The 24,693-nt window shown below is 36.9% G+C and overlaps 1 protein-coding gene and 1 non-coding gene across 2 annotated transcripts in view; both read left to right on the forward strand.

Annotated features, from left to right (window-relative positions):
• The first annotated feature begins 8,665 nt into the window (after positions 1-8,665).
• The window catches only part of BMPR1B (bone morphogenetic protein receptor type 1B), a 185,735-nt gene continuing 169,707 nt past the window's right edge, over positions 8,666-24,693 (forward strand). The window contains exon 1 of the mRNA XM_049789982.1: positions 8,666-8,691. The gene's annotated coding sequence lies outside the window, so the exon portion shown is untranslated. The remainder of the gene's footprint in view (positions 8,692-24,693) is intronic.
• LOC126032856 (small nucleolar RNA U3) lies at positions 12,455-12,665 on the forward strand. The gene has a single exon (XR_007504024.1). It is a non-coding gene; the product is annotated as a small nucleolar RNA U3 (small nucleolar RNA).

Genomic DNA, 24,693 nt, shown 5'->3' on the forward strand with positions numbered 1-24,693 from the left:
TTTGTGACTTGCATTGTCTGGTGGTCTCTTTGTCTTATCACTGGATTGATAGCACAAACCTAACACTGTATTTCAATTAATTTGTTTTCTTTAGGAATATACATGCAATGTCTTTAGTGTATTTCATGATTTGGTCCCATAACATTTCTTGTTTGGTATTTTATTCCTTTTCTGGATACATACTCTAATGTTACTGACTGTAACACAGTGTATTCATAAACCTTCTTAAAATATATAGGTTTATTTTGACAAGAAAAAAATTGGTATAAACACTCATTTGCAGGTTTTTGAAGGTATAAATACCTAGGGTGCAGTTGCTGAAATACATGATAAAAGTATACTCAGTTTTTTAAAAATATTTTTATTGTGTTCAAAGTGAATTACAAGTCTTTCACAGTAATATTTAAGGTACGTAGTGACAAAGAATTAGAGCCATTCCCACCACCAGTTGTTGTCCTCCCTCCTGCTCTGTTCCCATACCTTCCCCCTTTGACCCACAGACTGACTGCTAGTGTAACAGGTCTCCTTTGTATATAGCTTGTTGTAGATAGGGTATCGATTCCAGTTTCAGTGACTTTGGGTTTGGTGCTTAAGTCTGATCTTTTTTTTTTTTTTTTTTATTTTCACTCAATGTTCATACCATCCATCCCCCCCCCCCAATTTGTAAGGGAAAATAAGATGATTCAAATTCTGTGATTCTGTTGGAAAAAGAAAAGAAAGAAAAGAAAAAAGAATCTGGGTGGACTAGATCTAGAGGTTATAAAAATCAGTCTAAAAGAAGGAAGGAAAAAAAAGGCAAAGAAAACACAAAACAATGAAAAATAAACACAGCATCAGCAACATGAATCATTACCAAAACTACAATCACAAGAAAGAAAAAAAGGAAAAAAAGAGGGAAATAAAGAAAAAACACTAAGGGCTGATGTAGCTAGGCTTTGTGGGTTTTTTGTGTTTTTGTTTTTTGTTTTTGTTTTTGTTTTGATTTGTCTTGTTTTGCTTAGGCACAATGATTATTGAGGCAGTTAGTATTTTATTGTGTAACATACCACTGTTGTTTTTGTTTTTTGTTTTTGATCAACTTTGTTTTCAGGCACTTGGCTTGTTTCCAGATTCTGCTATTGTGACTAGTTCTGCAATGAACATAGTAATGCACAAGATTTTTCTGTTGTGTTTTGGACTCCTTCCCAGGAGTGGTGTTGCTGGATCAGATGAAAGCTCAATTTCTAGTTCTTTTGAGGGATATTCATATTGTTTTTTTAAAAATTGCTGGACTAGTAGACATTCCCATCAGCAGTGACTGAGAGTCCCTTTGTCCCTGCATACACTTCAACACTGGTTGTTCTTTCTGATGTGTGTTAATCTCTGTGGTGTGAGATGTATCTTGTGACTGTTTCTGTTTCTCTGTGATAATTAATGACTTGAATCTTTTTCATGTATATTTTGGTCATCTTTATTCTTTTAGGAAATGTCTGTTCATTTCTTCCCGTTTCAGAAAGGGTAGTTTTTTTCCTTGCTAAACTCTACCAGTGCCTTTTATATCATGTATAGTCATCCCCTATCAAGTGGGTATTGAGTGAATAGTTTCTCCCATTTTTTAGGTAGTCTGTTTATCCTACTCACCATTTCCATGGAAGTATTGAAGCTTAGTTTAACATAGCCCTGTTTGTTTATTGTTACTTTCACTTGCTTGGCCAGTGGTGTTTCATACTTGATGATGCCTTTCAGATCAATATTAAGAAGTGTTCTTTTTATGTTTTCCTCATAGTTTCATATTTGATATAAAAGTTTTTAATCCATTTTGATTTAGCTTTAATGAATGACATTAGAGAGTTCACTTTTCTTAAATTTGTTGTTGTTGTTATTGTTGTTGTTGGGCCACACCTGGGGAAGTTCATCGGTTACTCCTGGCTATGCACTTAGAAATTACTCCTGGCTTGGGGGATCACATGGGATGCCAGGGGATTGAACTGCAGTTCGTCCTAGGTTAGCGTGTGCAAGGCAAATGCTCTACCACTTGTGCACCACTCCAGCACCCCCTTTTTTCTTTTAATACTTAACCAGTTTTCTCCTGACAACTTTTTGGAAGGCTTTCCTTGTTTCACTTTGTATTTCTTGCCCCTATACTAAATAGCAAATACTCATATCATTAGTTTAACCCTTGATTTCCTGTGTGAACTTGGACAAATAATTTAATCTTTCTGTGCCCCACTTTTCTTATTTTTAAAATGGAAATAGTGGTATTTACTTATAAAGGCTAATTGTGAATATCAAATGTGTTAGTATTTAAAAGCAACTATCAAGGTATTTCTTGACACTTTATAAAAGATTAATTGATTGTTTACCTTAGGGTTAGTTTCAGATTGATCTAAAGATCTGTCTTTTTTTTTTTGTACTACCAGGTTGTTCTATTAACTACTGCTTTACAGTACAAGCTGAAGTTGGGTAAAATGATGCTTTCATCTTCATTTGTGGAGCTTTATTATTCTACATGAATTTCATGAGTATTTCTTTGAAAAATATCAAGGGCATCATTAGAGGGATTTATTACATTAAATCTGTACAATGCTTTGGGAAGTATTGCCATTTTAATTATGTTAATCCTCCAAATCCATGAGTAGGGGTGTATCCATTTATTTGTGTCCTCTTTATGCCTTGAAGCAGTACTTTTTAATTTTCCTTGTCTTTCACCTCTTTAATTAAGTAGACTCCAAGGTACTGTATTTTCTGAGGCACAATTTGTGAATGGGATTTCTTTTTAAATATTTCATTATTTATCTTTCATTATTTATATATGAAAAACCAATTAATTTTTGTGTACTAATTTTGTTGCCTGCCACTTTACTATACAAGTCTATTGTTTCTAGAAGCTTTTTGGTAGACTCTTTAAGATTTTCTAAATATAGTATCATGGTATCTGCAAAAAGTGAGAGGTTAGTTCCTTGCTTTTCTCTTTTTATGCCCTTAATATATTTTTTCTGCCTAATTACCTATCACTCCCTGGACTATATTGGATACAAGTAGTCAGATTGAACAGTCATGTCTTATGCCAGATCTTGAAAGAAAAGTTTTTAATTTTCACCATTAAGCATTAAGTTTGTCATTGACTTGTGGTAAATGACTTTGACTATATTAAGGAAAGTTCCTAAAATTCTTATCATGAATGAGTGCTGGACATTGTCAAATGTGTTTTCTGTAGCCATTGCTATGATCAGATTATTTATACATTTTTATTGATATGAGTTATTATATTGATTGACTTGCATATGTTACACATCTTGCATCTCTAGAATGATCTTCAGTCATAGTGTATGATCTTCTTGATGAACTGTTCAATTCTATTTGTGAGTTTTTGTTGAGGATCTTTGCATCTGTGTTCATTAAGGAAACTCACCTGTAATTCTCTCTGTCTCTCTCTGTCTCTTGTCTCTGTTTCTGTCTTTCTCTCTTTTAAACCCTGTAATTCTCTTTTCTGTTGGTGTCTGCTTTTGGTAACAGGGTGATGTTAGCTTCATAGTAACTGTTTAGGAATGTTTCTGTTTCTTCAATTTTCGGAAAGAGCCTGAAAAACATTGGCAGTAAGTCCTCTCTAAATTTTGAAAGAATTCACTAGTGAATTTATTAGACCCTGGGCTTTCATATTTGGGAAGCCTTTTATTACCATTTCAATTTTGTCAATAGTGATAGGTCTGTTCAGGCATTTCACATTATCTTGGTTTAAATTGGGAGGTTTTAGGTGTCCAAGAATTCATCCATTTCTTTCAGGCTCTCTTAAATTGTGACATGAGGGGTCTCAAAATAAACAGATTATCCTTCGAATTTCTATCTTATCTGTTGTAATATCCCACGTTCATGTCAGATGCAGTTGATTAAGTTTCTCTATTTGAGTCATACTTATTGATCCAGCTCATCTTTTAGAGAACAACTCTTGCTGTCATTGATATGTTGAATAGTTTATTTGAGGGGGGTTAAGTTCATTCATTTCTTTTCTTTTCTTTTTGTTTTTGTTTTTGGGCCACGTCCAGCAGCACTGAGGGGTTATTCCTTGGTCTTCACTCAGAAATCACTCCTTGCAGGGGACCATATGGAATGCTGGAGATTGAACCTGGGTTGGCTAAGTGCAAAGCATGTTCCCTGCTGCGATCACTCTTGCCTCTGGTTTATTAACTTCTGCTCTGAAATTTATTTTTTCTTTCTTCTTGCCTACTTTTGGTTAATTTTGTTAGATATTTTTTCCAATTATTTAAGCTGTACCTTTTGGGGGGGGGGGCGGTTTTGGGGACATACCTGGCAGCACTCAATGATTACTCCTGGCTCTGCACTCAAAAAACTCTCCTGTCAGTCTCAGGGGACCAATGATATGGAAGGCTGGGGATTGAACCCAGATTAACCATGTGCAAATCAAATGCCCTACCCACTCTGATATCACTCTAACCCCTTTAAGCTGTACCAGTAAGTATATAGGTCCTTCTTGATGAATGTTTGAAATGCTGTAAATTATCCCTTAAAACTGCTTTTGCTGTCCCACAAATGTTGATCATCTGAATTCTCATTTGTTTCCAGGAAATTTTTATTTCTTATGTGATTTCCTCTCTGACCTACTGGTTTTTCAGTAGTGAGCTGTTTAATGTCCATTTCTGTTTCCAATTTACTTCTATTTTCAGTGCATTATAGTCTGAGGAAATAGTTGATACAATTGACATTCTCTTGATTTTATGGAGTTATGTTTTGTGGCCCAACATGTTTTTTCGTATAAAGAATGTCATATGGGCCAGAGAGATAGCATGGAGGTAAGGCCTTTTCCTTTCATGCAGAAGGACGGTGGTTCGAATCACGGCAGCCCATATGGTCTGCTGTGACCGCCAGGGGTGATTTCTGAGCATAGAGACAGGAATAAGCCCTGAGCATTGCCAAGTGTGACCCCTCCCCCCCCAAAAAAAAACAAAAAGCAAAACAAAACAAAACAAAAAAGAATGTCATATATACATTGGAGAAGAATGTGTATCTCTTCGGATATAAAAGCCCTTTGGAGATGGAAAACCTTAAATATAAGCCCCTCTCTTCCATTTCTTCTTTCAGAGCCAGTATATCCTTGTGGAGTTTTAGCCTTTGTATCTTCCCTAGGGCATAAAATAAATTAAAAAATTAAACTCAGATATAGTACAGCAAATTTGGGGTTTCTTATTATTCACCACTTCAGGTTTGACTCCAAGCACTGAGTATTTTTAAGGCACACCAAGAGTAATTCATAAGTGCAGAGCCAGGATTAAGCCTCAGGCATTGCCAAATATGGCCAAGCTTGACCCCACACACACTTACAATTTACAGTTAAATAAAATGTAATGCCTGAAATTTTTGTTACAGAGTAGTATGGGGTGAATGTACGGAGAGTTTTCTTTTTGTTTTTCCACAATTTTACTCCATATTATATATGAGAAAGTGAGGTAGAAATTAAGGTCAAGAAATAAAAGAGTACTGTAAAATTTTCATCTGTTAAGAATATCCTTATACCATTAAGTGATGTGGTTTTATTTATTTATTTATTTATTTATTTTTAATTTTTGGTTTTTTTGGGGGGCCACACCCAGTGACGCTCAGAGGTTACTCCTGGCTATGCACTCAAAAATCGCTCCTGGCTTTGGGGACCATATGGGACACTGGGGCATCGAACTGCAGTCTGTCCTAGGCTAGCGCCTGCAAGGCAGAGGCCTTACCGCTCTGTGCCACTGCTCTGGCTCCATGGATTTGCTCATTTTTAAATGTTTAATGTTCTTCTTTTCTTTTTATCCTTTCTTTTCTTTTGTCAACGTGGGCTTTCTCCTAGATCTAGATGTACAGGGGCCACTCCTGGCAGTGCTCAGGAGAGTAGCAGTGACGGGGACCTTACCCAGGGCAACTATACTCAAGGCAAGCCCCTTCCCCTCTGTACTATTCCTTCAAGCCTGGGTATAGTTTTATTATATTGCTATGGATTTAGATTTTATCGAGTACTTTCGAATAATTGATATGTTTATTTTTAAATGTTACTAGGAATAAATTGAACATCAAAATCCTTTGCAAACACATATTTTACTACAATGGAAACAGTGCGTCGTTAACTTGCTGATGTGTGCGGTTACTTAATTTTTTGACACTTCTTTTGAGTGTCTGTGGATAGAAATAGTTGATGAAGCTAGTCTGCTGTGTAAGTGCATTTAGAACACATGACACATAAAACCTCATCACCTTCCTTAGAATCACGTATTTTTCTTAACCATTTCCTGCCTCACATCCTATTTTTTTTTTATTTTATTTTGGGGGCCACACCCAGTGATGCTCAGGGGTTACTTCTAGCTATGTGGCCAGAAATCGCTCCTGGCTTGGGGGATCATATGGGATGCCGGGAATTTGAACCATGATCCGTCCTAGGCTAGCATGGGCAGACAGACACCTTACCCTTTGTGCCACTGCTCCAGCCCCACCTTCTATCTTTTAGCAAGAAATGTATTTGCAGTTTCCTATATATATGAAGTTTAATCTTGTCCTGCCTTGTGCTAGTTTTTTCCTTGTCTGCTTCATTGCATTCTTATTCTCTAAGTTATTCTCCTCCCTAAGGGAGGAATACCTATATACTTGCACAATTCCTGCACTTTGATTGTTTTCTACACTTTCTACCTGCCTACTGAGTATTTGTTACTTTGCAAAGATAACATTTTGTCATAAATTTTCTTCTAAAATTTGACCCTCAGGTTGTTGACAGTACAAACTTATTTCTCTGCCTCCTCAGCATCCATTACCTCATTTTACCTTTATGTATTTAAAATTATTTAAAGGTAAAATAATTAGCTGGTAATAAGTTAATTTATTGGGTAAATATTAGTTGTAGAATGGAGTGAGGAAAGGTAGATTGCAGTTGTTTGGACTTAATTTCTATGTTAACTAGCTTTATTCTGTAACACAATTGCTGTCTTACCAAGGGAAATGACCATGATGTGGGTCATTTTTATTATTTACAAAATGAGCAAGTGAGAGAGTTGGAGCAATAGTGGGTAAGGGGTTTCCTTTGCATGTGGATAACCCAGATTCAAACCCTGGCATCCCATACAGTTCCCAAAGCATGATCAGGAGTAATTCCTGAGTGCAGAGCCAAGAATAACCTGAGTACTACTGTATATGGCCCTAAATCCAAAAACTAACCTAAAACAAAACAAAACAAAAAAAACAAAATGAACAAATGATCAGAGTATTTCTAGTCTGGAAAAATGTATCGGATTTAATAGTACAGAATTTCTAGACTGGAAAACTTGTATAGGATTTGCATGTGGCTGATCCTGATTCAATTCCTGGTCTTGGGGCCAGAGTGGTGGTGCAGCAGTAGGGCATTTGCCTTGCATGCAGCTGATACAGGACGAACCTCAGTACCATCCCCAGCATCCCATATGGTCCCCCAAGCCAGGAGTGATTTCTGAGCACATAGCCTGAGCATCACCGAGTGTGGCCCAAAAACCAAAAAAACGGAAAATCAATTCCTGGTGTTAGAATTAGTTTCCTTGGAGTGATTGTTGAGCATAGAACCAAGAATGTTACTAATTGTGGCTCAAACCCCACCCCCCAACATAAATAGGGTAGTTCTAATTTTTCTCACCTTTTATCTAATACAATATAGCACTAAATCAAATAAATTATTCTTGGCAAGAAGAATAAAAACATGAATTTGCTTTATTTTCTAACATTAGAACTATGCACATTATAAGGTTTATGTAAAATAGATGAATTAGTTCATACATCTGCAAACTAAAATATCATGGCTTCAATATTGTTCTTAAGAATAGTTCACATGGCCATGATTGAAATCTAATTGTAGTTACTACAGTATGTTGTTTCACATAACTTTCAGGCTATATTTCAGTTTCTTTTAAAAATACAAAATTTGGTCTGATTCATCTGCTTTTTGGTACATTGTTATAAATGGAAACAAGCTTTACATTGAGGGTTGAGTCATTTATTCGCGGTCAATGTTTTCAGTTAATGTGGTCTTATTCAATATAAGCTCAATTAAAAGTGTTTCCTGCATCAACTAGCCATGCATGCTATGTAGTAAACCGGTTTTATAGGGTTGGACGGAATGGCAGTTCGGTATAATTTTTATAAAGGGCTTGAGATTTTGTTGTTTGATAAAATCAAAAGGCAATGTACTTCTCTTGTCTCTACCACCCCTAACATCCCCAGCCCCCACCTGCTTGAGGAAAGCTGGATTTATTAGACAAACCTAATAATTGCTCTTCTGTGCCTGATTTTGGCCTCAGAAAAGGCCCACAGCATCTGCAAAGCTGGCAGCAAAATGGTATTTCCAGGCAGGCACAAGGTTGCTGGGTACTGAGCCAATCCACGGCTTTGTCTCAGCAGCTGAGAACTTTGCAGAGTCTTACCACGGTGTTCAGTGACACCGATCTAGGCCATGAGTAGGGAAAGCATTGAGCAAGTGTCAGGGTCAATATTTATAGACCACTACGTCTCTGCTTGGTCGAGTGAGAAAAAAAAGAGACCCATACAGGCAGGCAGTAGCAGAGATATTGTGCTGGTGGTTTCCTATTTGTTTTTTAAAATGGTTCTCTTTCATTGCTAGGCTCCAACTTCTGAGCATTGGCTTGGCTACTGAGCTATGACAAGAGAAGAAACAAAAAGTTAAGGAACGAGTCTGTGAGCAGTGAGAAGGTAAGCAACTACTCAGTTGATTTTTACTTGTAAGGTCCATCTCTCTGTTGGCAGCTCTTCATCGGTGAGCAAACACTTGTGGCGCATGTTTTAACTAATAAGGAAGACTTCTTGCTGCTTTTAGATTTTCGGTGGAGTCAGGTCATTATATGCACTACTCTTGAGAAGGGTGGGGATAGAGCTTGAACATTGATGTCATCATGTGGCCTCCCTCTGAGTTTCTCTGTCTTCATTTTTGTCAAGTTTAAACTCTACTTTTAGTAGAGTTTAAATTCTTTAACTTTATTTTGATATTATGTCAATATTAAAACCCAGATGTTAGCAGTTTTCTACTGATGAGTGGTTTATAAATTTAAAAAATAAAAAAATGTTAAAAAAAATAAAGAGACACATCGAATGTTCAGGTGATGATGTATTGAACTGTGTCAAAATGCGGATGTTGGTCACTCTGACAAGAACTGGGTGCTGAAAGGAGATAAAGTGATACTCCTTCATGATACTCCTTCAGTACCTGTAGTGCAAACTATAATGTCTAAGATGAATAAATGGAAGTAAGAAAGAGAGAGGGAGAAGCAAGATATATATTTGCCACAGAGGAAGGCAGGGGAGAAGGCAGGGGGGAGGGGAAGGGAAACTGGGGGCGAATCCTGGCATCCAATATAGTCCTCCATGCCTGCCAGGAGTAATTTCTGAGTGCAGAGCCAGGAAGTAAACCCTGAGTGTCGCCAGGTGTGACCCAAAAAACTAAATAAGTAAATAAATAAATAAAAATGATGAAGTTTGGAGATGGACGATCAGTAAGCAAATACCAAATTGATGGTGTTCAAAAGTACAATGATGACTCTCTTTGAAATAGAACAGGGGTGATGAAAAGTAAGAATAGATTCTTAATCCGGGATGCAAGACTTGTGCATTTAGAATTCCTCTGCTTGTCCAAGTGACTTGATAGTTCGGTTATTTGCCAACTGTGTGGCATATAAAATTAATATCTTTTGTTATACTTTATAGTTTTGAAAATTTTCCTTCACCTGAAGTGCTTTTCCATACTTCTCTGTGTGGACATTATGATTATTTGCATATCTCAGAGAATTTTGAATAGCAGTGAGCTGAGGAAACTTTTCTACGTGTGTATTTATCTAGAAGGCTCTGGAGTTTACATAATTGCATATTCTATGTCTATCACATCTGGATTATTATATTTCCCCCATTCAATATGGTACAAACTAGACAAACTCTTCAGACATGTGAGAATTTTTCTTATTATTGTTTTTTTTACTGTGAAGCTATAATCATAGCGTCATATTTTAAATGATAAACTTAAAATATAAGTATTAGTTGTAATTCTAAAGGCTTTCTGTAGTTTAAATAGAGCTAAAAACAGACTAACTCTTCTAAAATGAGGCCAAGTGTTGTACAGTGTCACATTTGTTGAATAATGTATAATTTTGAAATTGCACAAAATTTTTCAGTCAATTTTATTGATTTAGAGACTCTTTAAAACCAACAAAAAGTCTAAACTGTTAATTTAACATTCATTTAATGCTTGTTTTAGTTTCCTGTAAAAACTTTTTATATGAATCAATCAATAGAAACAAGCAAATAGCAAAGGAGTTTTTTAATTTTAGTAATAATAAATACAGAATATTGCCTCTAGGAATTGATAAAATAGTAAATTTTGAAATTGGCCTATTATGTCTAATATGGACGTGTTTGTGTATGTGAAGCATGGCGGATATTTAAAATTTTACATGCTGTCTCACTATTGTCTTATTGTCAATCTTGATAATAGTTGGCATAGCTCAGTGCTTCTCAATTATTTTCTGTCATGCCCCCCTAGGAAGAAGAAAACATTTTTCGTGCCCCCCCACGCAACTGTAAATAGTATCTTTATTAAATAAAACTTTAACCTGAAAAACAAAATATATAAAAATAATTTGAGCTGATTTTTTAATCAGAGGTGATGGCCAGATTAATGGCTACAATGATCACGCTTTGCAACGCATAGCTTTTTGAAGCGGGGTTTGAAGCAGGACACAGCAACTCGCAGCTCCAGAGACATAGAGAGACATAAGCACGGGGTTTAGCTTATTATGACAGTGTTTGCCAAAGTCAAATGTTCCCCCCATTATGGAGCCTCGCCCACCCCTGGAGGGCACGCCCACTATTTGAGAAGCATTATTATGCCATAGCTAAATAATATTTTATATATGTAATCTAAAAACAAATATTAGTCCTTTTGCTTCACTTGCTCTTTGTTGAAGCAAGATTAGTAAATTTAGCTGGAAATATTACTACTGTGCTGAATAGCTTTCATTTTCCTGCTCTTAACTATTCTGTTAATTCAATTGCTGCACCCCATCACCAGATTTAGTTCTCCAATCCAATAAATGCTGTGCATTCCTAGTAGGTCTCTCCCCTACCTGACTGCCTATTGCTTATAGATAAAGGTCAAGTTTCTTGGAACCATGATTCTCTTCTCAACCTAGGTGCTACATGTTCATCTTCTGCTATTCCTCTGTGCTGTTTACCAGATCTCTATTGCCTTCTATATTTTCTGCCCTAACAATAGTAAACATCTTGACTTTTTCAATAAAATCCTGGCAGTTTTATTTCTCTCCGAAAGTGTGTGTGCTTTCCCTTCTCAATAATTTCTGATCATGCTATCATTTTCCAGGTATAGTATTTCCCTAGAGGGTCTCTGTAGGGTTGCACCTCCTTTCTAGAGAGAACTCTGTCCTAGGACTTTGCAAAACCCAATGATATAATTATTTGTACACTTTTATGGGAAACTGTAAGTTAATTCTAGAAGAACTACTATTTTTATTTTTTCTTGTTTCTCCAGGACTTATATAACAGGTGCTTAATTGATTAAACCTATAAAACCAAATCATATTCATTTCAACCAAAGAACAATCTATGATTTCAAAATCCTTTTATTTATAACTCATGGTAATATAAGTTAGACATTATATGATGTAGAAAATCCTCCCAACTACATAGAAATGCTTTGGAAAAAATAACAATACATTGCAGTTTTACTTTTCTTCAGGTTAGAACTAATGAGGATGTTTCTTCAGGTAGAATTAATGAGTACTTTTATTAATGAAAGTTGTTGTCTTTGAATACCTAACATGTTGTTTAAATAATCAAGATTCAGAACTATATGGTAGTATGTAGTAATCCAGTCTAATACACACGAGTTTTAATTTGATATAGTCTGTCAACAAAGTCAACTTGGTTCAGGTACATGTGTATGAATTTGATAATAAAAGGACCTAACAAGCTGAAAACTGTGAAAACTGTTCAGATTCAGAAAATTCCAGGAAAGAATGTGCTCATGTACATTCATACACAAACATATACCTTACAGCATAAAGTGGATCCTAGTCTTATTAAAATGGTTTATCTCCTGATTTTATTAACATTATGCAGATGGTTTGGGGTATTGGAACTATTAGAAAATAATGTCTTAAGTTTTTTTTACCCCAGCCATTTTGACGGAAGAGAAATGGCCTAGCTTTTCAACTAATTGTGAAGAAAAAAAAACATGATGCTATTGAGGTAGAATGTCAAGGCTGACAAGTCTGGGGCATTTTTGGAATGGACCGGAAAGATTCTGCTTTCTGACTGAAGGCCTGCACAGCAGCCCACAGCCATGCTAGACTCATGTTCAGGTTTGAAAGAAATATACAAAACTTCATGGATAAACAGAAGCTCAGATATTTAACAGACACAAAATCAGCCATAAAAGAAAAGCTGAAGACTAACTATACTTTCAGAGATCATTTCTATAGTATTAGAAAAGTTTTTCTGATCCTGTAGAGCACCCGAAGCCATGAGGAGGAGCCAGAGCGTCCTCTCCTGAGCATGAAGCCGGCTCTAGGTGTTGCTTCTGCTACTGCCTCTGGCCATTGATGATCTCCTTCTCCCTTTCCTCTGGAGAGGGTAGAGGGAGAGGATGCAGTCTGAGTGGTAAAAGAAAAACATTTAAAAAAAGAAAGGAAAAGCTGAAAGGTCTACTTTAAGACAGGATAGACCAAGAGACTCAGCCAAGTTCTACATAAATATGACACTAAAGGGGCCAGAGTGATAGCACAGCGGTAGGGCATTTGACTTGCACACAGCTGACCCAGAATGGACTTCAGTTAGATCCCCAGTGTCCCATATGGTCTCCCAAATCGAGAAGCTATTTTTGAGTGCATAGCCAGGAGTAACCCCTGAGCATCACTGGGTGTGGCCCCAAAACAAAACAAAACAAAGCATGACACTAAAACAACATCAATGGACTAAATGTATGATTAAGAGACACAAAGAGACAAAACAGATCAAAAATCTGAATCCAACATTCTGCTGCCTACATGACACACACCTGAATAGACTCAATATCAAGTTGGAAGAAAATCATCCAAGCAAATGCCTGTAAAAGATCCGGAGTAGCCATATTAATATTTAACAAAACAGACTTTAGACTTATAAAAGTTGTAAGGAACAAAGATGGACATTTATTGATAATCAAGGGATATATACAACAAGAAGGTTTCATTGGGAAATAGGTGTATGTCTAGTAGTGTTATTTCTTCTTGTTAAATATCTGAGCTGCTTTTTATCCATGAAGCTTTGTATATTTCTTTCAAACCTGAACGTGAGTCTAGCTGGGTGCATTATTCTTGGTGAAAGATTCATCTTAGTGAGTTTTTTCACTAGATCCTACGAGGGTGTCTTATGCCAGATCTACTGCAAATCTTAAGGATTTTAAGCTCTTTTGAATGGAATTTCCATTTTTGAACTTGATGCTTTCAGCATTCTATCCCTATCAGTGTGATTTGTTATTGTGACTAGAATGTGTTTGGGATGCTTTTCTTTGATCTCTTTTAGCTGATATTCTTTGGGCATTTGGGATTTGGGTGCATGCACTCTTTAGAGCTGGGAGTTTCTCTGCAATGATGTCCTTGACTGTTGATTTTTCCTGGGTACTTCCTTCTTGAGTTTCTGGGACTCCAATTATTCTTTTTTGGGGGGAGGGCACACCCAGTGATGCTCAGGGGTTACTCCTGGCTATGTGCTCAGAAATCGCTCCTGGCTTTGGGGACCATATGGGATGCTGGGGATCGAATTGAGGTTAGTTCTGGGTCAGCTGCATGCAAGGCAAACACCCTACTGCTGTGCCACCACTCTGGCCCCGACTTCAATTATTCTTACATTGTTGGGGTTTTTTTTAGTTCATTAAAGAATTCTATTTTCGTCATATGACATTTTCTGGGGATTTTTTTTCCATTGTCTGATAGTTTGTGTTAAAGCTCTTTTCCCATCTCGTCTGTTGTATGAAGTTTCGAGTCACCATAGTTGCCATCTTCATTCTCTGTGCATGATATTGTCACCCTTGTAGTGTGATGTTTTCTTCGTGTGTGCTAGAGTTCATTTGCTTCCTGACTGTGCTCCTCCGGCTCTGACCTTGGCAGGTGGGAACTGCTCAACTTTGAAGAAGTGCTTGCAGGGAACTTTGGGGCAGGATGTTTCAGGAACCAGCATAGCATAGCAGAAAAAGTCACATGGATACTGCGTGCTACAGCACATAACAGGAATCAGGTTCCGCCCTTGGTGTGTGGGGACAGCTCACCTCTGAACAAGTGCCCTCAGGGAAGTTCTGGGCTGGATTGTTCAAGGTCTAGCCATGCAGAGCATAGAAAGTCACATGGCTTCCATATGCTACAGCATCTAAAATATATCTATTTCTCTGGATCACTTAATTCTGTTCCTCGCTGTTTATGATTACATTACTGTCTATGATTGGATTCATGTCATAATTCCTTAGGATTGTTTTACAACTGTGACTTGAAATATTTGAAAGAATATTATATGTTTTTGTTACTATGTTTTATTTATTCTTCAGTATCTTCACTTATTACAGTAGTTTACATTTTAAATAAGTGGTTAATATTATCTTTGTTTTAATTTTAATATTAATAATGATTTAATGTGGGTGTACCTATTTAAAACCCTAGACCCACCCATTTCTGGGAGGGGTCTTGGGAACCGGATAGTAGGTGTAACTTTACCTGCGAGCCCCTCCCATTCCTGGGAGGGGTCTGGGAAAAGGTAGATAAGGCTTGGACCAAGGGAATTCGGCCCTTTTGGCTTTTGCCCTTTGGGCTTTTGCCTTTTGGCCCTGCTGGGCTCTCTGAGGAAGATGGCTGAAAGAGGATAAGACGCAGGGCAAGCCTAAAATGGCTGTATGCTTGAAAGGTTATGACATAGGCCACACACCTGTGGTGGCTAGGGCATGAATAAAGATGATGCTTCCTGAAGCCTGCGTGTGAGTGAGTGATTTCGCGTTTCACCTGGGCCTGGAACTCGCCGGCTGGATGGGGATGAAGCCACGTGGCTGGGGCCTAAGCACAAAGGCCTCCATCCATCGCCATCCAGCCCCATCGTTAATTAATTAACACAACATCTTAATATTATTAATTTTAATTTTAATATTATCTTTGATATTTCATTTCTACTTTACAATAAGTATGCTTGACTTAACACAGTGTATAGTAGGCATGTTCTACATAAAATTCGTTCATTAACTCCCATACACATATTCAATTAAGCAAAAATCTTTTATATTTTTCTTTTTTAAATTGAAATTTATCTGTAAATGTTCCCATCCTTTTAATAAATCTTCATTTTAAAATCATTTTAGATTTACATAAATTTTACCAGGTTAGCACAAGGAGATTCCATAATACCTAAAACTGATTTCCTATTTTAGATTTGTGTACTCATTTGTCAAAATTGACAGGCCATGTTAACACGGTCTTATTAAATAGAACCCTCACTTTACTTGGTATGCATCTTTTTTTACTCCCCAACCTTTCAGCCACACCCGGTGACGCTCAGAGGTTACTCCTGTCTACGCGCTCAGAAATTGCTCCTGGTTTGGGGGCGCATATGGGACACCGGGGGATTGAACCGCAGTCCTTCCTAGGCTAGTGAGTGCAAGGCAGATGCCTTATGGCTTTTGCCACCACGCTAGTCCCTCGTCTTTTTGAATTTCTTAAATTTGAGTGTCTGTTCTTAGCTTGGAAAGAATATTAGCTCTAGCGATTAAATAATTATTCAAATAGGAATTCTGCCCTCTTTTCTCTCTCTTTTTTTTTTTTTTTTACTTATAGCCTGCATAATGCTAATGTTATTACTTTAAGCTGCCACATGTATCTCTTGTGCTATCTTTATTGCTTTCAATTCTCCCATGCTTATCTTTAGGATAATTTCAACTACTTTTTCAAGTTCATTGATTCTGTTTTTGGCTTCTTTCATTCTGCCAATGATTATCTCTCTTGTACTTTTTAATTGAATATTGTATTCATTAGCTCCTATTTATGTTTAGACTTTTCTCACATTGTCTCTCATACTTTCTCAGTAGTTGCTTTGAAGGTTTTGGGAATTTTTAAAGGAGTTTTTATATCATTCTAAGCAGTTGTCTCATGTGAGTTCTTTTATATCTAGAACACATTATATTTTTCAAGTGCTCCTTGAGGGTCAGGGAACAGTGTTTGGCGGGGGCCTGGGATGAGATGAGGTACTTTATATAGGAACTATTGAGGGAGCACCTTGTGTTAAGTTCATGGAGTTCAGGGTATCTCAAAGGCATATTAATGCCAACTGGGTGTCTGCTTTAGCTATACAGACATTGGTAGTCTGGAGGCAGTGAAGGATTGAGGTCTGGGTCCTGGCTGGTCCAGATTTCTCACTAGTACTAGTCTTGTGAAAGATAGGTGGAACACTCCTCAAATACATGGTGTCTGCTGTTGACACTGAGCAATATGGAGATTAAAGAAACTGCCAGAATGGTGTCTGCCAGTTTCACTAGCCCCTGAATATGCAATCAGTTTCTTGTCTTCCCTTTCATTATAGTTAGTATACCAATTCATTGGATTAGGATAGTGGAGGTTTAATTCAGTCTCCTGCAGCACCTGCAACCCAGGAAAAAACTTCTTGGAAATCTCCTCCTGACTGCAATTTATTTCCTTTGCTTCCTTTGTCCTTACCCTCGGTATTTTTATTTTAATAATTATTAGAGGAGGATGGGGCCGGGCGGTGGCGCTGGAGGTAAAGGTGCCTGCCTTGCCTGCGCTAGCCTAGGACGGACCGCGGTTCGATCCCCCGGCGTCCCATATGGTCCCCCAAGAAGCCAGGAGCAACTTCTGAGCGCATAGCCAGGAGTAACCCCTGAGCGTCACAGGGTGTGGCCCAAAAACCAAAAAAAAAAAAATTATTAGAGGAGATATTAATATTGTTGTCTTTTTTTCTTGGTTTTGGAGCCACACTCAGCTGCACTCAGGGGTTACTCCTGGCTTTGTGCTCAGAAATCGTTCCTGGCAGGCATTGGGAAGCTGGGAACTGAACCGGGGTCTGTCCCAGGATAGCTGCATGGAAAGCAAATGCCCTGCCGCTGTGCTATCATGCCAATCCAATATTGTTGTCTTAAAAGGTTTTTTCCTCTGTTTCAAATTTGATTCAACCTTTCTATTCAGTATTTCAAGTTAAAATATATTGTGTAGGGGCTGGAGCAGATTAACTATAGCCATAGAGCAAGGAAAATATGGCTTTCCATGTGGACAATCTGAGTTGATCCTCAGCCAACTAAAGCGCCCCCCAGAGCACCATCAAGAGTAATTCTGAGCTTCACTGGATAAAGTAGAATGATATACACAAGAGGAAAACTGTTCTTATAAATATGAGTCTCAAAGTTATTTCCCCCATCAAACAATAACTTGATCTCTGTCCAATTTGATCATGTATAAGTTATAAGATTTTATTTTTATAACTAATTTTTTAGTTTGGGTTCTGCACGGCTTGTTTCTCCTGAGTTTCCTTTAACTGATTTTATTTTGGATAAAATTCCTTTTATCTGATTTTCCTTTGAGTCAGCATGGACATTGACTTCCTTGGCTGACTTATAGGTATATGGTTGAGTACAAAAGGACTCACATGAATAGTTCTCCTGGAGGAGGCAGAGACCCCATGCAGAGATGCCTCCTCAGGCAACTATTAGAGCTTGGGAAAGAGTCATGTCTATGAGAAAGCAGGTACAGCACTGCCCTCCCCGAGGTTATAGTATTTTTTTTTCTTTCACAATACATGGGAACAAACTGTTTCCAAAGACAAATTTTAAAAATTTGAACATATAAACCTCTAGAAACGTACTCCTGAAAACTAGGTGTAGGAAAAATATGGTTGGCGTAAAGAGGTGGTGAGTTCCACAGCGTAAAGTTCTCAATTTATAATGAAGTCTAGATATTTGTGGTACTTGTTATTTTGTATTATAATCAGCTCTTTATATTACTTGCTTATTTGTCATATTTATCTACGTAGATATGTATTCTCTTCCCTAACCAGAATGTAGTTTTTCTGGGAAATAACTTTCATTTGGATCTCCTCTAACATCTGACATCATATCAAATACTTTCTAAGTGTAAAATAAAGAGGCTTGGGGCTGCAGATATAAACACTGCAAGTAAGGCACTTGGCTTACACATGGCTGACCAGGTTTTCTGTTTCCAGCACCCCATAAAGAGCTCCAATCACTTCCAGGACTGAATCTCAAGAACCAGAAGTAACAGTCACAGCACTGCTGGTGTAGCTCCAAAACAAAATGAATAAAATCAAAACACAAAGGAGACCTCTCACACTAGCAGTCCAAAGGGCAAAGTGGGAAAGTATGGGAGGCATGCTGGGAACAGGGTGGAGGGAGGACAACACTGGTGGTGGGAATGGCCCTAATTCTTTGTCACTATGTACCTTAAATATTACTCTAAAAGACTTGTAATTCACTTTGATCACAATAAAAATTATTTCAAAATTAGTAAAATTGAAATAAGGATGTTTAACTAGATGAAATAGGCAAGTTTGTTTAGTAGTGCTTTGTCTTGGATTCTCAGTCTATTTCTCTGTCTTTAGAAAAAGGTATACACAGATAAATTTGGCCAGAAATTCTGTTGTCTATATTACTGCTTAGAGCAGAGTCTGGAGAGACAAGGGTTCTGGAAGGAAACTTTATGCAGGAAATAATCCACACATTGAAAGGGTCAAGAATGGGTTCTGAAATCCCACCACACAAGTCTTCTGCTCCTATGAAAGAAAACACTTTAGGGTAGAAAGGCTGAAGAATGAGCCTTCCTGGCTTTGATTAGCAAGAACCAGGCCACACTCTAGGGATCTAGGGATCTAGGGAGGGATCTAGTAATCATATCACCAGGTCACACCCTAAGGTGGAGTATGAATACGAATTTAGGTAGGACCCAGTAATCCAACAGCATGTAACTACTCAACACAGGCCTTTGTGTTATTATTGAAATGTTAAATTGCTCTAATTCTAAATTCTGTGATTACCATGCTATTTAATTTACCAAATTTGTCATCAGTGTCTAAATTCAGAGCATGGAATAAATTAACTTGATAGGATCTAATCTAGAATGGTAGATAAAAGGATTTTAAAGTGATTAATATATGTATATATAAATATATATATATATATATAATGTTTTTGGAATTTGCCATTATTATGATGTAAGAAACAAGAAAAACAAAAACTTGCCTTCATTAATTTGTATCTATTTAAAGCTTAATATTAAGTATAACACTGGTTCAACTGATCAGCTTAGTGGCATTTCTCTTTATTTTATATTGTTGTTTGATATAGTCAGTGTTTAGCAACCTGGGGCTGTAATCAGGATTAGAGATAATTTAGCCCCGAGGATAATGCTCCATCTAGTCCTTTCCTCTGATTTCATCATTCTATCATTAACATTTGCATAGACACTTTTCTGTTTGTTTTGGGGCCATACCCAGAGGTATTCAGGCCTTACTCGACTGTGCTTAGGAACCCATATGAGGTACAGGGGAGTGAACCCTGGTGTGCTGTGCGCAAAGCAAAAGCCACTGTCAAATCGCTCTGGCACTACCAGAGAGACTTCTTCATGTGTCCTTAATCTCAATCTTTACAATAAAAGAGTTCTTGGAATGACTTGATTAAAACTGCAGATTTTCGTCAGCAGCATGAGAAACAGATATCCGGATTCCAGATGCCTTTTTATTTTAAACTATCAGTTATTCCGAGTGATTTTTTTTCACTTAATAGTAAGTAAAATAATCTGCTAAAAAGAAAAATACAGTTTATCCCAATTGGGAAGTAGTGGGGTGGTGAGGGAGAGTTTTCTGATTTTCTTTAATTTGATTTATTTTTATTTTAACTGAGATGTTTACTCTAGTACAAAGTTATAGTAATTTCACTACCAACTGAAAACCCACCTGTCCTTATGTCACTTCTGGGTTTTTATTTCTATTCCTACATCCTACTTCAAACCTCTGCTTGGTTGGTTATCTCAGTTCTGTCCTTAAAGGCTGAGAGTCTGTCCTCATTTAATATTGTGTGCTTTGTTTCTCATTCATCTCAGAAGGTGAGATCATTCAGGATATGTGTGTTCTCTCTCTCTGTGTCTATCTTTCTGATTTACTTGATTTAACACAACGCCCTCCAGTTCTACCAGAGTTGTAACTAACCACAATATTTCATCTTTACTTGTAGCTGCATCGTATCTCACGAAATATAATGACTACAACTTTTTTTCTCCATTCATTACTCATTGAATATTTGGGTTATTTCCATATCCTGATTATTGTTCTTAGCTCTGCATTTTAAATTAGTGTTTATGTATTCTTGGACTAGATGCCAAGAACTGAGTTATATGGAAGTTCTTGTCTTCATATTGTCTTTCCATAGAGGCTGAAACAGGTGCCATTCCCACTAACAGTGAAAGAGTGTTCTTTTGTTTACTGTAGGGGATATTTACTTTCCCAGTGGGCTCATTTCTCCATGAGGGACAGCCAGAGCAGTAGTCCTTAGCTCTAGTGCACAGAACAATGCATGGTCTCAAGAACCTTTAATACAATTTTAAAGTCAAGTCTGTTTTAACATGACAGAACTTTTGGGAGGGATTCTTTCTTCTCTACTTAAGTTCTCTGATATGGAAAACTGCTGGCACCGTAGCATCTGCCAAGGTAAAAATGACCAACACAATGCTGTAGTATTTCTCACTGCCACACTTTAGTAGTAAAAAGGAAAATTAAATTTCAACTTAACAATGTTTTTGAGGACTGGAGAGAGAACTTGTGCTTTGGAAACAAAGGCCCAATTTGATCTCTAACATCTCTGGGCACCAAACCAAGAGTAGCTCCTGGACACCACCCATTGCAACCATCATCCTACCACAAAGAAAGTTCTCAATAAAGTGGTCAGAATGAGTACTTTTTTTAATTTTTATTTATTAAATTAAATTCAAATATATATTTCTCACATTATATGTAGTGACCTATTGTGCACACCAAATGACAAATGTCTTATAATTGAGTTGCTATTAAACACTTGATTTATTTTAATGGAACAGGATGTTTCATTCAAAGCATCCCTTACAGTTTTGGCTTGGATATCTATAGTAACAAAATAAGTGTGATGTTGCAGATCATGCAACTTTTCAAGTAAAAATTTTGATAAGGACTCAAAGTTTGGAAGACATGTGATTACTCCCTTAAGTTTAAGAGTATCCAAGTTCCTCATAAAAATTTTTATGATAATAGCACTAATATTAGTAGATGTTTTGTTATTGTTTAAGGGACTGTGTAAACAGTTTTTAATTTCCTTATTACTCAATGCTTAGTAATATAAAATTATTAATCAATAAAGATAAAAGATCCATTCAGAATACAATATAGTGGAATCAGTTTTAATATAACAGAGCATATATATTTTATTGTTCTAGTTTAGATATACATGGCAATGAAACTTTAAAAAACTATAACATTCGAGTTTTGGTTTAGCATTTTGATGTGGTATTTGAATAGTATTAATGAATTTTATCCAGAGCATCGGAAAATTATTTTAAAATATTTCTCCTCTTAGTTGTTCTAATTGAAGAATTACAATTAGTTACATGTTCATAGATTTCAACTTAACAACATATGAAATGTAGAAATACATATTCGTCTTGAATATCACCTTTCATCTTTCCCTTCATACTTCTCTAAATTTCTTTCTTTTGGGGGGGGGCACACCCACTGATGTTCAGAAGTCACTCCTGGCTATGTGCTCAGAAATCAATCCTGTCTTGGGGGACCATATAGGAGAGTGGGGGATTGGACCAATATCTGTCCGAGGCTAGCTCAGGCTAGGCAGATGCCTTACTGCTTGTGCTACTGCTTCAGCCCCTAATTTTCTTTTTCTAAAAATCCACTATTTTTTTTAATTTATCTAGTTATTTATTTAGTTTGGGGGCCATACCCAGCAGCTCTCAGAGGTTACTCCTGTCTCTGCACTCAGAAATTGCTCTTGGCAGGCTCAGGGGACCATATGGGATGTCAGGAATTGAACCCGGGTCTCTCCCTGGTTGGCTGCATGCAAGGCAAATGCCCCACCACTGTGCTATCACTCCAGCCCCATACCTCTCTAAATTTTTCAATTATTTTTAAATTGTTTTAATTTATCTTCACCAAAGTAAATAAATAAATGTAGAAGTAGCAGAGAGTATCTATCTTTTGTTATGTCAGACTCTTCTTACTATGTTATTATTTATTGGAGAAAATATTGCTAGTTTACACTAATTATGGTAACTTGTAATATATTTTAAGGCAAATTAATATATTTTTATTTCTAAACAGAAAATAAAAAGAAACAGAAACACGAAAACCATATAATAAACACAACAACAAGTTCTTTCAGATGTTTATTTTAAAATTCAAAGGAATCCTGAGATTTAAAAAATGATTTTGGGGTCGTGTTTGGGGCCACACTTGGTATTTACACTTAGCGACAAGGCTTACTCTTGTCGCTCAGAGGACCATACACGGAGGAAGAGATCAAACTAGGGTTGGCCACATATGAGACAAGTACTTTAACATCTGTGTTAGAACACTTTTAACACTTGCACTATATCTTTGGCTCTAAGATAAAAAAAATAATACATTTCTGGAGGCACAGGGTTTAAATAGAATTACATGCAGACAACATTTTCACACTGCAATGCACTTCTACACAGTTTTAGTATTCCTGATATCCTTTCCTTTCCCATGTCTGGAAATCTCAGTTTTATAGATCAGCTCAAGTTATATTGCCATTGGCCATATTTATTTCCTTACTATGTTTATTTATATTTCATATAGGAGAGAGATAATTCTGTAGCCATCCCTTTCCTTCTGACTGACTTTATTTAACACAATACCCTCTGATTTCATCATGCAATGATAAACTGCATGATTTATATAGATTTTTATAGTTTAGTATTCCATTGTGTACACCATAATTTCTTTATCTGGACATCTATATTTGGACATACAGTTTGTTTCCAGATCTTGGCTAATGTCTATAGTACTGCAATGAACAAAGGAGTGCAAATGACTTCCATGTCAGATATGACTACATAACTTATATTGAGGACTCATAAGCCTGCCTTTTCCTGACATCAGATTTAGAGGCATTTTTAATCTCAATGCCATTGTCAAAGTAAATAGAAACAAAGAACAAATGGGACTACACCAAATTAAGAAGATTCTGCACCTCAAAAGAAACAATGGCTGGAGTAAAAGATAGCTACAGACTATCAGAGAGACTTGTGGATATTTGCACACCATTATATGACAGAGGGTTAATATATATATTATATATATATTTTATATATATATATATAAATATATATAATATATGTGTGTGTGTGTGTACAAAATTTAACAACAAAAGAACCAACCTAACTAATCTTCAAATAATACATACAGATGGCCAATAGATATATGGAAAAAATGCTCTCCATTGCTTATCATCAGGGAAATGCAAATCAAAATAACAATGAAAATCACCTCACATCATTGAAAGTGGCACACATAAATATAATACAACAACCATTTCATATGGCATTCATATGGAATGTGGGGTGTGGTTTTTTGGGTCTATTTTTATTTTGGGGACACATCCAGCTGTGCTTAGAACTTATTTCTGGCTCTCTGCTCAGGGGTCACTTCTGGATGTCTGTGGGTCTCTGTAGGGATGCTGAGGATTGAACCTGGGTTGGCTTTGTGCCAAGGCAAGTGCTCTACCTGCAGTTCTATCACTCTAGCCCTACGTGGATATGATTTTAAAAGCACCTTCATTCATTGTTGGTGGGAGTGCCTTACTGGTTCAGCTTTGGAAAACAAAACAGACACTGTTCCAAGAATGGAGTTTCATATACCTTAGAAATTCCAATTCTCAACATCTATCCCAAGAGTCCAAGAAACTATTACAAGATTATAATTTTCAAAACAGTAAAGAACATTGACTAACTTGATATTTACAAAAGGTTTTTGAAATCTCTCCTTAACTCTCTTAAGACCTGGGTCAGGAGTGCTTGAAAATACAAAATGTTAATCCTCTTGCCCTTAAAATAAACCATGGAACCAACAATTTAAAAATAAGGGTGTAACCACAGTTGGTACAAATCACTATGGAAAACATTCATTAGAATCTTTCTCAATAGAATTCTATTTCATTCAGGGCCCAGTAGCATTAGCCATTCAAAAGGAGAGTAGAGGAAGATTTAGCCTTTTTGCCCTCTCTCTGCATAGTATTTCAAACATTTATCAGTCATCAGAGAAGGTGCCCATTTTCTTTTTCCTACATCCCTGGAATTTATCTTTTACCTACCATCTGTGCTTCTGCTGACATCACTGTGAAAACATCACAGAAGATGCTCAAGTGAAGGGTCCACATGGTTTCACTTCATTTTTTGCAAGCAGTGCTTTGCTCTGATGGCATTCCTCTTAGGGGTTTCTTGGGTGAAAATAAATTTAAAGACCAGTCAGAGGGAGAGAGATAGACACAGAATAGTCTCACTTATCTGTGAGATTTAAGAAAAATAAAAGACAGTATGGTAATAATATCCAGAGACATTAGAGATGCTGGCCGGAAGGACCAGCCCATGATATGAAGCT

Source organism: Suncus etruscus, chromosome 16 (genome assembly GCF_024139225.1).
Source record: "Suncus etruscus isolate mSunEtr1 chromosome 16, mSunEtr1.pri.cur, whole genome shotgun sequence".
In the NCBI taxonomy this organism is placed as follows: Eukaryota; Metazoa; Chordata; class Mammalia; order Eulipotyphla; family Soricidae; genus Suncus; species Suncus etruscus.